Source organism: Urtica dioica, chromosome 5, assembly GCF_054948205.1.
Source record: "Urtica dioica subsp. dioica isolate 48M chromosome 5, U.dioica_male_clone48M_v1_H2, whole genome shotgun sequence".
Lineage (NCBI taxonomy): Eukaryota > Viridiplantae > Streptophyta > Magnoliopsida > Rosales > Urticaceae > Urtica > Urtica dioica.
This window is the reverse complement of record NC_142760.1, coordinates 38,670,695-38,684,994: the sequence shown is the minus strand read 5'-3', so window position 1 is coordinate 38,684,994 and position 14,300 is coordinate 38,670,695. Positions and strand designations below refer to the sequence as shown.

Here is a 14,300-nt window from a genome sequence, read left to right as displayed (position 1 = left end):
TTTTTTTTCTAGCCATCTTCAGCCTTAAAAGAGAAAAGACCATAATAATATGACAAAAAGAGGGGCTATTTAGAAAGAAAAAAAAATCTCAAGGGTGCTAATATGAAAATTTCACATGTAAACTATAAACAATTTAAAGAAAAGTAAATGAATTGAAAAAAAAAAATTTAGTATATATAATTTTTTTTCAAAAATTATGTTCATACTATAGTTTATTGATTAATTATTTTATCAGTTTTTATCTCCACGTACGTTTTCAGCCTTATGTGAAATCTGTAAAATAGATACAATGTCATGGAAACTAATGTTTCTTTTTATTGTTCTTTATTTTTAAAATATTGGTATAAATTAACCTTGGTATTTTATTCAAATACATAGATGTTAAATATAACAGCAATAATAAATAAATAAAAGTTAAGTAAGTTTTATACTATAGTAAGCTGAAATTTAAATATCAGCAAAAAAAAGTCTTAGATTGACATTTTTTTGGGGGGTAATTTAACAAAATAGCCAACTCAAACTTTTAAAATTGCTAAATAGCCAAGGTTTTGTAAATAGTAAATAAATAATCACTTGGATGACGTTGACCAATCATATTATTTTTTAATTCCGAAGATTGTCCTTTTAGATTTGAATCCATAAATTATTTGAATTTTGAATTGTTCAGGATTCCAGAAATTGAATTTTGAATTGTTTCAGAATTCCATAAATTAAGTGTGAACATAATTTGGGGTTTAATTTTGTTTCCTTATATGTAGCAACTGAAATTTACGTGGGTGTTTTATTGTTATTTTGTTTCCTTATATATTAGACGTTATTTATTACTTATTTACTGAATCTGAGTATACATTCTTTCCTTATTAGATATAACAATTTTTGAATTTTACATATTCTACAGTAAATACGTGTAAATAATATTCTAAATACATGCAAATAATCTTGTTATTTGTTTCAGAATTCCCTAAATTAAGTGTGAACATAATTTGGGGTTTAATTTCGTTTCCTTATATGTAGCAACTGAAATTTACGTGGGTGTTTTATTGTTATTTTGTTTCCTTATATATTAGACGTTATTTATTTCTTATTTACTGAATCCGTGTCACGACCCGCGAACGTCATCAGCTCACTCGCGAGCCGCGACGAGAATATCCTCCGAATAATGAAACGACTCACGAACGTCATCAACTCGCTCACGAGCCCAAAGGCCAACCCCGAGATAGTACACAATATAAATATAAGAACGCGAAACTTTCATGTATAATAAGTAAATATATTACATGATTTAAAATGCGGAAATATTAAAAATACGATAATTATACATATAAGATTTTGGTGGTTATACAAAAAATCTTGGGAAATTTTTCGCGTTTAGAGTTTAGAACTTAGAGTCTTATAACGACTCTTATTTATACACAAGCTCCCGATTTTAAGTATATATACATGGGATAGTTTTCGGAGCTTAGTTAATCAGAGTTTTACAAAATACTAATATATAGTAATTTGATCCCGAGTGAGTTCTCAGTAGCCCATAGGTCAAGAGATATACGCCCGGTTTCAATCTTGATTTCCATTGCTCACATCGCCGCCTTACCCTTATCTATATTACCAAGGGTCATAAAGCTATGAGTCGATTGACTCATTAAGCGGGAGTCTAACCTATGAAAGAAAACATCTAATGCAGAGCCATGTGACGTGCAAACAATCACATAAGAATGTAGGATGCCATTGCCGCTAATTTTATAGCATGCATAATGTGTGATCACATCCTAGCTAACACTTGTCACTCCGCAAGGTTATACATTTCTCTGTTATAACCTCCGGAATGATAAGAGACCAACTTCAGACTACGAGCAGTCGTCTTCCGCTGGCCTAGAGTTTTCGTTTTGTCTGGGATCCACTAGTGGTACCATTTCCTTTTCATTATGACGTCAGCGCATACTGGGCTCTGACGACAATGAGCTCGCGAATCACGATCTTTACCCATTCCGCCATACGGTGCCTGCATCAGCTACCGTCGAGTCTCCAGTCCCGCAATGAGCTCGCGAATCGCGACCTTCACCCATTGCGTAAAGAGTACTCAGCGCACGGATTTTTAAATCCGCTTCATACAAGTCATTGCCACCGACAACGTTTTTAATCTTTGGGTACTCTAGCGTATAGAGTACACAACTAAGCATATACAAGAGAGCGTCTCGGGTTAAATTCCGAAAGAATTATTGTTTCCCTTTCATGCTCGTTAAGTGTTTTAGATTGAAGACTCAGGATGTGACTCCTGGAACCTCTTTTTTCTTTTCAGGGGGAGCTCGCGCGCGACTTAGAGAAGAAGGAGAGAATAAATAAGAAGAAGAAGGAAAGAAGAAAGAGAAAAAGGGGGGTTACGCGGCCGAATGGGAGAGGAGAAAAGAAGAGGATAAGATCGCCACTTGGCAGCACTCCATTGGGCCACATGTCTCCTGGAATAACCCCTCTTAAATCTTTTTCTTTCACTCTCGTTCTTCACTTTGTTGCACTTAAGTCCTTTTCCAAATATATCCTCTCAAACTCATCCTTAATTAATAATAATAATAAATCGTGAAAAATAACGAGAATTTCTTATTAATTCCCGTCATCTTAAATATATTTAAGGGACTTCGGAATTTATTTTCACTCTTGAGATCTTAAGTCTCCGAGTACGTTCCGAATAAATTTATTCGGAAAATAATATCGAGTTTACTCGAATATCCTTATTCCGAAATTCCATCATCCTTAAATATATTTATTATTATTTTTTTTTTTCAAGATGTTTAAAAATTAAGGACGCCTCATGTGCAACAAGAATTTGATTCAAAATAAAACTCATTCATTTTATGCAAATTCTTAAGTCGAGCGTTACAAAAGTTCGTATATTACAATCCGAGTATACATTCTTTCCTTATTAGGTATAACAATTTTTGGACTTTACATATTCTGCAGTAAATACGTGTAAATAATCTCCTAAATACATGTAAATAATCTCGTTATTTGTTTCAGAATTCCCTAAATTAAGTGTGAACATAATTTGGGGTTTAATTTTGTTTCCTTATATGTAGCAACTGAAATTAACGTGGGTGTTTTATTGTTATTTTGTTTCCTTATATATTAGACGTTATTTATTTCTTATTTACTGAATCCGAGTATACATTCTTTCCTTATTAAATATAACAATTTTTGGACTTTACATATTCTGCAGTAAATACATGTAAATAATCTCGTGTGCAAATTTCTTGGGTTTACGACAAAAATCAAAGTTTTTGAATAATCAATACATGAATATTTTTAGCTTCAACCCAGATGAAGAAGATGAACCCAAAATCGATGTTATTCAATAATCGATCAAAAAACAAATAAGATCTTTTTTTGTTTTTGTGAGTAAATGTCTATCGAATATCAGTAAAACTAATTTAAATAGAAAAACCCTTTACATAAGCATACCAGTTATAATTTCGGCAGCCGAAATCATTCGTCGGGGAAGATGAACAGCTTTCCTCGTCGGGGAAAAAAGCAGAGCATTCTTTTTTGGGGTAAACTCTCTTTTATTTTTTCCTAGATGTGAGAAAACGAACCGTTTGGAACGGTTATCAATTTGAGTTTAATGACCTCGCATTGAAATCCCGATTTACTTGAATTTTTTTTTATTTTATCAGCATAATCGGTTGGGCGTGAAGAAATTTGGGCATTTTAGTAAAATTAGATGTGTAATTAAAATCTGCTGGCTATTTACCTAATATTTACAAAACCTTAGTTATTTAGCAATTCTCAACGTTTGAGTTGGCTATTTTGCTAATTATTTGATTTTTTTTATATAGAAAACTAGATAAACAACTTTTAAAGTCTCTTAAATAGCCTCAAATGGCTAGACATTTTAAGAACTTTCCTAAAATAACTACCAATATGATATTATAGTAAACTAAACTCCTTTTAGTCACTAAATCTAAAGAATAACAAGTGTGGATATTTTGGTAATAATACTATTTGAATTATGTGGCTATATAGAATATTAAGAATAAGAATCTAAAAATACAATTTGAATTTTCCATATTTTCTTCAAACTTTCCCGCGGACTCAAATTTTTTGTTCAATCGAGAACTTCACGGCAAGTTGGTAGGCTGAAATGTATTATAATACTGAAGAAGAATTGCCGCAAGGTTGAGACATCTGAGAACGGGTCAACCAAATATTGAACTAAATGTTGGTCGCTTTTTCACAATACAAGCGTAGTTATAAATGTAGTCTAGAGAGACTTTGTACCAATAGTGATTGGGATATTGAATTGCAGATAAAATTCAAATATCGGTTGTCCTCAAAGGCTAAAGCTTCAAGCCCTAATCCTAGTCAGATAAGACATCATAGTGGATCATATCGATTGATTTCCTGCGATACACTTGACAATATGATTGTCGATAAGCATTGAAATGACTAGCAGGTCGTTATGGAGAGGGAGATGAACAAGTTGGGCATGAACCTCGATAGAGGTGATTATATCCCTTTCCACCTTCTTCGAGGATCAATCTTCAAACGAAAAAGAGGTGATTATAAATGGCCTCGTTAGCGAAGTTCTTTTTTTTGCAAGCTAGGAGGTGCTTCACAAATATGACCCTCATGTTATGGTGTTGGCATTTGCGATGTCATTTGAAGGCTGTCTTCCCGGTCGTTGATGTCACATTGTCTTCCATTGTCTCTTTGTTCTTTGTCGTCATCACGGTGACCTTTATTCTATTGTATTTGGAGAGGAGTCCTGTCGTGTTAAATCTTCAATATCGCCACGAGGTCAAAAAAAATGCCCGTCTGTCATGGCCAACCTCTTCATGGCATGTGCAATATCAATTGTGACTCAATTTGATTTGATGCCTTTTTTTTATCGAGTCATTCATCTATATATAGATGAATTGATCCGACTTCTAAAAGTAGATGGTCATGATGTCAACTGTGAGTTTGTAGTTTCTATCGAGTAGGACCTTGTTACCATGGTGTTATGTTTACCTTCACTTCGCTAAGATGTTCACCATCGAGTCGAACGCATCCAACATCGGTATCGGTGTCGTGTTAATGTAGGACGGCCATCAGTTTTCGTTCTTCAGCAAAAAAATCGAGCAACGTTTTAAAGGTTCATTGTCCTATCTCAAAGAATTGCAGGCTATTACAGAAACCATTCTTAAGTGGCTACAATACTTGCTAGAGCGCCCATTTATGATCCATATCGACCATCGGAGGATCAAAGAACTCCTTCAACAAGTGATCCGAACACTGGATCAGCAAGCATACGATCGGAAACTTCTTGGGTTCGAGTTTCGGATTGAGTACAAGTCGGGGGTTGCAAACCGAGCCGCCGTTGAACCTCAACTGCTGATACCACGTTGTTGATGCTGACCTCGAGACCCTCCTTTGATATCTTACCTTAACTCGAGGAAGATAAACTTTCACTATTTTTACTGTTCGTCACGGTCTTTTGCTATTTTGTGGTCGATACGTATTGAGCTTGACACCTCCACTCTACGACCTTCTCATGAGAGAGTTCTATGACACCCCGAGTGGCGGAAATGCAACAAACGGTCAACGATTACATAGCCGTGCGTCTACTCTGCCAACAGATTAAGTATTCTACTCGGGTGTCGGCCGGTCTTCTCTAACAGCCGCCCATCTCCGAGACCGTGTGGGAGGATGTCTCGATAGACTTCATCACCAGACTCACATTGTCTAAGGGATTTACATGGTCGTGGTGGATCGCCTTTCCAAGTACGCTCGTTTTGATCTGCTCTCGTCAGGTTTCGCAACGGCACGAGTGGTTGACCTCTTCAATCATACGATGGTACATAACTATGGCTACCCTCGTACCATTGTTTCTAACCGGGATCCGATTTTAAAGAGAATATTTTGGAAGGCTTCGTTCAAACAAAACGTCACGCCGCTCCAGATTTCGGTGTCTCGTGGCCAACACCAGAAGCTCTCGAAGAAATTTTACGACCCCTCTTAGGTGGTCGAAAGGATTGGAGTTGCCTCGTACTGTATCGCCCTTCCCGAGCCGCATTCACCCAGTTCTTCACATTTCCATTCTTAAACTGTTTTGCGGCTCATCCAATCTCAGCCACAATCTGTATGATGTCTCCATCAACAACAAGCCACTAGAATCACCGCTGGAAATCTGTGCAACCAGAACGACACTCGTGCATGGACAACCCCAGCAACAAGTACTAAACCAATGAAAAGACTGTTCACTTGAGGATGATACGATCCCACTGGACCCACATGTGAAACCCACCGAGCATAGGCCCAACAACCCACTTGAGGAACATCTTGAGCTCACTTAAGAGCCAGGGACGGAGCTCAGTGTACCTTTGGGCCGGGGACTTTGTTTAACAAAGAAGCCCAACTAAATGGTAGACTTCATATGCTGATGCCATTAAGAAGAGTTGGAGATTCTAGAAGAAGTAATAATAGGATTGAGATGGCATTTTATTATTGGTTGTTGTAATAAGTCGGTTACGGTATGTAAGGAAGAAAAGAATGGGCATGAAAAAATTCAGAGTTGTATCAGATATTTTGTTCATTTTCTTTATATTGCTTTGCAGCATTGCAACCAAGAATTGGAGTTAGCCTCACTCGAAGAGGTTGATGGGAATTTTCTCAACTAGAGAAATCTCACACGACGCAAGCGAACGTGTCGTCAAGTAATAGAGTGCAAAAGCACGGATATCGATCCCACAAGGACTCTAGACTATTTTCGAAGCGAACTCACTAGCTTTCTTTTTCGAGTTATGGAAAATAAAAAATGGGGGTTTTTTGATTGTTTTGTGAACAAGATGAAATGTAAATAAAAGTGAAAGCACTATTTAAACACAAGTTAAAAGGAAGGGGTACGATTTTGTTATTTCATCGAGTCGGTCGGTCAAGATACGATTCTAAGCTCGGGTTTAGAGTGTTAAAACTTAGTCTCAATCCCTCCTATAACATTCACTAATCTCTCTCGAGTCTTTAGGAATCTAGCTATGTGTCGAACTTACACCTCTCGGTTTGGGTTCTATTAAAGCACAAAACCGCATTTAGCCCGGGATTTCAAACAACTACATCTACCCCCTAGTCTTTCTATAGCTCTAGGAAGGTTAATGATGGGACGGGTAGAGCTCACTCGTTTATTACCTCTCGGTGTCTAAACTCGTCTAAGATTCACTAACTAGGTAGCTACTCTAATTAGCGCTAACACACGCCCCATACCCATAGAATTCCACTCTCAACCCAACCATGAAGCACCAATCTAATCCAAATGTTTGACCAACCAACTCAACTACTCAACTACATCGCACCCCAAATCTACTTAGCTACTCATGATTAAGAATAAACAAAGTAAAATTGAAATAAGTAAAAGAAGCAAAACAATAAAGAAACAAGACATTGAATGCTAATCTCAACAACCAAATAAATATATCATAAAACTCAAGCACTACTTCAATATTCCACTTAGATAAAATAATAAACTTATCACAATGCTCAAATGACAAAGGTAATCAACAAAACCCAAATAGAATACTTGAAAGCTTAAAATATGTTCAACAAGCAAAAAGTGGAGTAAATAAGTAAAAAACAATAAATAAAAGAGATAGAGTTTAGAGTGAACAAATGGAGGTGATGAGGATGATGGAGGTTGTCACTTCTCCCTCTTCTTCTTCACTCCCAAGCTCAAGAGCAAAATGGGTGTCAAACCCTAGCTTTCTCTCTCTCACTTTCTCTCTCTAAAGTTTCAAAAACCAAAACAAAAGTGTTCTATTCTAAATCTTCCTATTTTCCTCTTTGAATAAGTGTATATGAGGGTTTAGGAAAGGTTTTCGGAGCAAATAAGGACCCTTGGATGAGATCCAAGGGCCAAAAATGATCTAAAAGACGAGCTCCAAAAAGTGCTGAAAAAGCAACTGGCGCGGTGCGCCACATAACGGCGCGGTGCGCCACTCGTGAATTTTCTGAAGGCGCGGTGCGCCACATAACGGCGCGGCGCGCCACTCGTGAAATTCTGAAGGCGCGCCGCGCTTCTCTTGCGCGTCGTCTGCTCGAGCTCTCGGTGTAAATTTTGGCACCAGGGCGCGGCGCGCCATGTTTTAGGCGCAGCGCGCCTCTCGAGAAACGTTGACTCCATTGACCGTCGTTGACTTTTGTTGACTTGACTTCAAATGACCATAACTTGCTCGATTTAGCTCCGATTTAGCCCGTTTTCGCACCACAACCTTCTCATACTCTCTCAAACCTGAAAATGCAATAAAAACTACAAAATAATATCAAAAACATTAAGAACAAGCTTCGATTCTTATCTAAGAGTCATAGATAAGTGTGAATGAATCTCACTTATCAAACCCCCAAACTTAAACCGTTGCTTGTCCTCAAGCAACACAAAAGACTAGACAATAAAATAAACACACAAAAGAAGTTACACTAAAAACGAATGGTGATCACAAAATTTAGCAACAATGTCAAGTGTTAGTTACATGCCTCAACCTACAAAAATTTCCGAATCCAAGTCAATCATCATATGAAACCAAAAAAATAATTAGATTGACTAAATGGCCTTTTGCAACACATTCCCGATCAAAATCCCCCGTGTGTGAAATATGTCCCGAAAGAGAGAGAGGTCAACTCAATATGTTCGTTCACGTCTTCTAATGTCAAATGCTCAAATAATAATGAGATGAATGTGAATCGAACACCATAATGCTTTTCGCCGCTCACTCTCCACTAATGCAAGACACTTACCAAGGAAATCAATAAGGCTTTGTCGGCTTGTAATGTTAGGATAGGGTCAACGGTAGGATATGGTCAAAATGTGGCTAAAACGTCAACCTAGCGACTCAATCTCACCAACTCACCAACTTTCACATGTTATTACTTACTCACCCATTCTCACGTTCATGGTATAACATTTCACCTTTCGCGAACGTTTTCTTTCCTAAGCCTTTACTTCCCAATGTTTTTCCCCCAAACTTTGACTATGCAACGTCTAGTCTCTAAAACTAATGTCACAGGATACCACGCCAAAAACTAATACAAATAAATAATAAAACGCATAAATTAAACACACTCTTTTTCTTTTTTCTTTTTTTTTATTGTTTTTTTTTTCCTTTTTTTTTCTTCTTTTTTTTTTCTTTTTTTTTTTCCTGTTTTTTTTCTTTTTTTTTCCTTCTACAAAACAATAAACATAAAAACGAACAATCACCGGCGTGGTGTCTAATGAACTATAAAACACATAGAGACTAGTCGAAGAACATGTCACAAAAATCGAAAAAATTCACTCAAAAGTCGCTAAGTTAACGGGGTTCTTTGTGGGATTTGAACAAATATGGGCTTGGCTTTTTCTGACTAAGTAACGAGAAATGATTAATCGTTCGGCTTTTTCTGAAAGGGTGCTCAAGGAAGTATTACGGGTTGGCTTTTTGGCTCTGATCGGTCCAAATGAAGGCCTATGTCATTTTTCCTAGGTTCGTGTCATGTCATTTCGCCTCGATGAGGGCTAGAGTGGTTCTTAGTGTTCGTGAGCTAAAAGACATTTAAAGATGTGATCGAACCTCTAAGGACTACTCAAACCCCCGGACGACGTGTGTGCATAAGTGGGAAAAATCAACTGAAATTGTGTTACTCAAACCACTAGTCAATCACAATGAAGCACACAAAATTTTAAAATTGACTCAAACTCGGATTTCTTCGAAAATACATGGTATCCTTGGCAAGTAACGAGAGAAAACACTTTAATACTATCACTTATAAGCAATCACCAAACAAAATTAAGAAAATAAAAATTAAATAAAGACAACCTAATCTAACAGAAATCCCCCACAAAGTAGTTCACCCCCCAAACTCAATCTCTACATTGTCCTCAATGTAGATCCATAAAAACACGGGAGACAGAGAACTTACCTCGCGGGGGTGGTAGAACTCCCCTACTCGTCGCCTCCGCGCTCGGGCGGCGGCGTATCTTCTTCCACGCGCTCTTTCTTCATCCATACCTCTTTGAACGGTTTTGGCCAATGTCCTCGCCGTGGCTTGAAAGGAGACTTCGGCTTTGCATCTTTGATCACCTTTTTTGTTGATTCTTCTTTAGGAGCCCGTGGCGGAGGTGTGGGTGGTGGAGTGGCGACTTCGTACGTCTCGAGGACGTAGACATCTTCTTTTTCCTTCTTGCGCTTTCGGGTTTTACAGATCCCGAACGTCTCCTCCTCGTTCTTCATGCGCATCATCAACTCGCCTCTTTGCACGTCTATGCGAACACCGCAAGTGGCTAAGAAAGCCCTTCCAAAGAGAATGGGGATATCGCGATCCTCGTCCATGTCGATGACGTAGAAATCGGCCGGAAAAGTGAATTTTCCGACTTTTACGAGGAGGTCTTCCACGAAGCCGCGCGGGTGCCTTACGGTCCGATCTGCCAGTTGGAGAGTGGTGCGCGTGGGCTTTAGTTCACCCACCCCGAGTTTGTTGAAGACGGCCGACGGCATGAGGTTGATGCCCGAACCTAGATCGCACAAGGCGTTCTCGATAAAGATGTCTCCAATAGTGCACGGCAATGTGAACTTGCCCGGGTCTTCTAACTTTGGCGGGAGCTCTTGTTTTAGAAGTGCGCTACACTCGGTGGAAAGCGCCACCGTGAGCCGTTGCGGGAATGGGAGCGGCGTCTCATAGATGCGGACCGACGAGTGCGGCTTAGGGGCTTTGGTGACCGGGGCAGCCTCTTCTTCTTCTTCTTTCTTCTGGCTCTCGGTGGCTGCAACGTGTTGATGAGAAATGGCATTGCAGTGCTCCCTTGGATTCACTTCGGAGGTGCTTGGAAGGGACCCTTGCGGTCTCTCGCTCATGGCTTTAGCGAAGTGACCCATTTGAACTTCAAGAGTTCTTATTTGGGCCGAGTTGCTTTTGAGGGCCGCTTCTTGGCGTTCGAGTGCGGCCGTGGTGTTCGTCATGAACTTGGTGTTTTCAATTGCCATTTAGGCAATTAATTCTTCAAGATTCGGTCTCTTGTCTTGATGAGGAGGATTATTCCGGTATTGCGAGCTCCCACGGTGTTGTTGAGGCGGTGGGTGTTGATGATGTTGATGATGCGGTGGAGGGTATGGTTGTTGGTGTTGAGGTGGAGCCGGTTGCATTGCCACTTGGTCTTGAGGATTTCTCCACGAGAAGTTTGGATGATTGTTCCTCGCTCCCGTGTAATAATTCCCCGAGTTTTGGTAAGTGGGACGATTGTTGTGGTTTCCCACAAACCTAGACTCCTCTATCTCGCCACATTCGTCCGTCGGGTGAGGACCCGCACACAAACCACACTTGTGGTGAGACACCTCCACCGCCTTCGCCGCTTCTTTTCCGTGGACGGTCTTCGCGAGTTTGGCAACCTCAATTGTCAACGATTTGAGGAGCTCCATCTCCGGAGTTATCGGCTCTCTCGCGGCAATTCTCCTCTCGACCGGGCATTGATCGTTCACTTGGACCATCTTCTCGAGTAGTGCAAATGCGTCGGTGGTGGTGTTGTCGAGAAGTGAGCCTCCCGATGCGGTGTTGACTCGGTCTTGAGTCGAGGCCGTAAGCCCGCTATAGAAGATTTGTAGTTGCACCCACTCTGCTATACCGTGGCCCGGACACTTCCGAATCATGTCCTTGAAGCGGGCCCATGCCTCGTAGAGAGACTCTCCGTCAAATTGGCCGAAGTTGTGGATCTCATTCCTCCTCCGGGTCATCTTCTCGAAAGTGAAGAATTGCGAGATGAACTTCAAGCATAAGTCATCCCATGTGGTGATCGAACCCGGAGCGAGCGAAGACAACCACCCTTGTGCGCGGTCGCGGATTGAGAACGGGAAGAGTCGTAGACACACGGCCTCCTTGGATAAGTGAGGGAGATTGAACGTGTTGCAAATCCGCAAGAAGTTGTTGATGTGGTCTTGCGGATCTTCGGAGGGGGAACCGGCAAATTGATTGTTTTGCACCATGTGGATGATCGAGGTTTTAATCTCGAAGTTTGGGTTCCCTTCCATCTCCGGAATTCGTATTGCCGATTGGTGCTCGTCGAAAGTAGGTTGACCATAGTCGAGTATGGTCCTTCGTTCTTCTCCATGTTCCGCGTTCCGACGACCACGTGGTTGTGCTTCATTGCCTCCTTCCATGGCGGCTCGCCTTGCCTCCGCTCTGTTTCGTCGGCAAGTCCGTTCGATCTCGTGATTGATAGGAATGAGCGGAGGGTTACGTCGTCGCATGCACCTTTAAAACATAAGAGGCCCACAATAAGCACAATAATAACAAACAAACTCAAAAATTAAACTAGATAATTCAATCGAAAATAGAACCGAAGTCCCCGGCAACGGCGCCAAAAACTTGATGGGAATTTTCTCAACTAGAGAAATCTCACACGACGCAAGCGAACGTGTCGTCAAGTAATAGAGTGCAAAAGCACGGATATCGATCCCACAAGGACTCTAGACTATTTTCGAAGCGAACTCACTAGCTTTCTTTTTCGAGTTATGGAAAATAAAAAATGGGGGTTTTTTGATTGTTTTGTGAACAAGATGAAATGTAAATAAAAGTGAAAGCACTATTTAAACACAAGTTAAAAGGAAGGGGTACGATTTTGTTATTTCATCGAGTCGGTCGGTCAAGATACGATTCTAAGCTCGGGTTTAGAGTGTTAAAACTTAGTCTCAATCCCTCCTATAACATTCACTAATCTCTCTCGAGTCTTTAGGAATCTAGCTATGTGTCGAACTTACACCTCTCGGTTTGGGTTCTATTAAAGCACAAAACCGCATTTAGCCCGGGATTTCAAACAACTACATCTACCCCCTAGTCTTTCTATAGCTCTAGGAAGGTTAATGATGGGACGGGTAGAGCTCACTCGTTTATTACCTCTCGGTGTCTAAACTCGTCTAAGATTCACTAACTAGGTAGCTACTCTAATTAGCGCTAACACACGCCCCATACCCATAGAATTCCACTCTCAACCCAACCATGAAGCACCAATCTAATCCAAATGTTTGACCAACCAACTCAACTACTCAACTACATCGCACCCCAAATCTACTTAGCTACTCATGATTAAGAATAAACAAAGTAAAATTGAAATAAGTAAAAGAAGCAAAACAATAAAGAAACAAGACATTGAATGCTAATCTCAACAACCAAATAAATATATCATAAAACTCAAGCACTACTTCAATATTCCACTTAGATAAAATAATAAACTTATCACAATGCTCAAATGACAAAGGTAATCAACAAAACCCAAATAGAATACTTGAAAGCTTAAAATATGTTCAACAAGCAAAAAGTGGAGTAAATAAGTAAAAAACAATAAATAAAAGAGATAGAGTTTAGAGTGAACAAATGGAGGTGATGAGGATGATGGAGGTTGTCACTTCTCCCTCTTCTTCTTCACTCCCAAGCTCAAGAGCAAAATGGGTGTCAAACCCTAGCTTTCTCTCTCTCACTTTCTCTCTCTAAAGTTTCAAAAACCAAAACAAAAGTGTTCTATTCTAAATCTTCCTCTTTTCCTCTTTGAATAAGTGTATATGAGGGTTTAGGAAAGGTTTTCGGAGCAAATAAGGACCCTTGGATGAGATCCAAGGGCCAAAAATGATCTAAAAGACGAGCTCCAAAAAGTGCTGAAAAAGCAACTGGCGCGGTGCGCCACATAACGGCGCGGTGCGCCACTCGTGAATTTTCTGAAGGCGCGGTGCGCCACATAACGGCGCGGCGCGCCACTCGTGAAATTCTGAAGGCGCGCCGCGCTTCTCTTGCGCGTCGTCTGCTCGAGCTCTCGGTGTAAATTTTGGCACCAGGGCGCGGCGCGCCATGTTTTAGGCGCAGCGCGCCTCTCGAGAAACGTTGACTCCATTGACCGTCGTTGACTTTTGTTGACTTGACTTCAAATGACCATAACTTGCTCGATTTAGCTCCGATTTAGCCCGTTTTCGCACCACAACCTTCTCATACTCTCTCAAACCTGAAAATGCAATAAAAACTACAAAATAATATCAAAAACATTAAGAACAAGCTTCGATTCTTATCTAAGAGTCATAGATAAGTGTGAATGAATCTCACTTATCAGAGGTTTATCCGTACCATATGTGTAGCAGGTTGTATCATACTGTTACTAGCTAGTGTCTTGTAATGTATATCATATAAATCTTTGCCAACATATTGATGTAGCGGGGTGGGCTCAAAAAAGATTAACAAACTAATAAAGGGCATAAATCTATAAATCTGTTGGCTCGCGAGTGTCAGATTATAACTTCTAAGACCTATTGATTCAAGGAATACTAGGTATTAGGAAT

At 40.0% G+C, this 14,300-nt stretch overlaps 1 protein-coding gene across 1 annotated transcript in view; it reads left to right on the top strand.

Annotated features, from left to right (window-relative positions):
* Positions 1-14,300, top strand: part of LOC149398362 (putative terpene synthase 2) — a 40,160-nt gene that overhangs the window by 629 nt on the left and 25,231 nt on the right. The gene's annotated exons all lie outside the window — the stretch shown is intronic.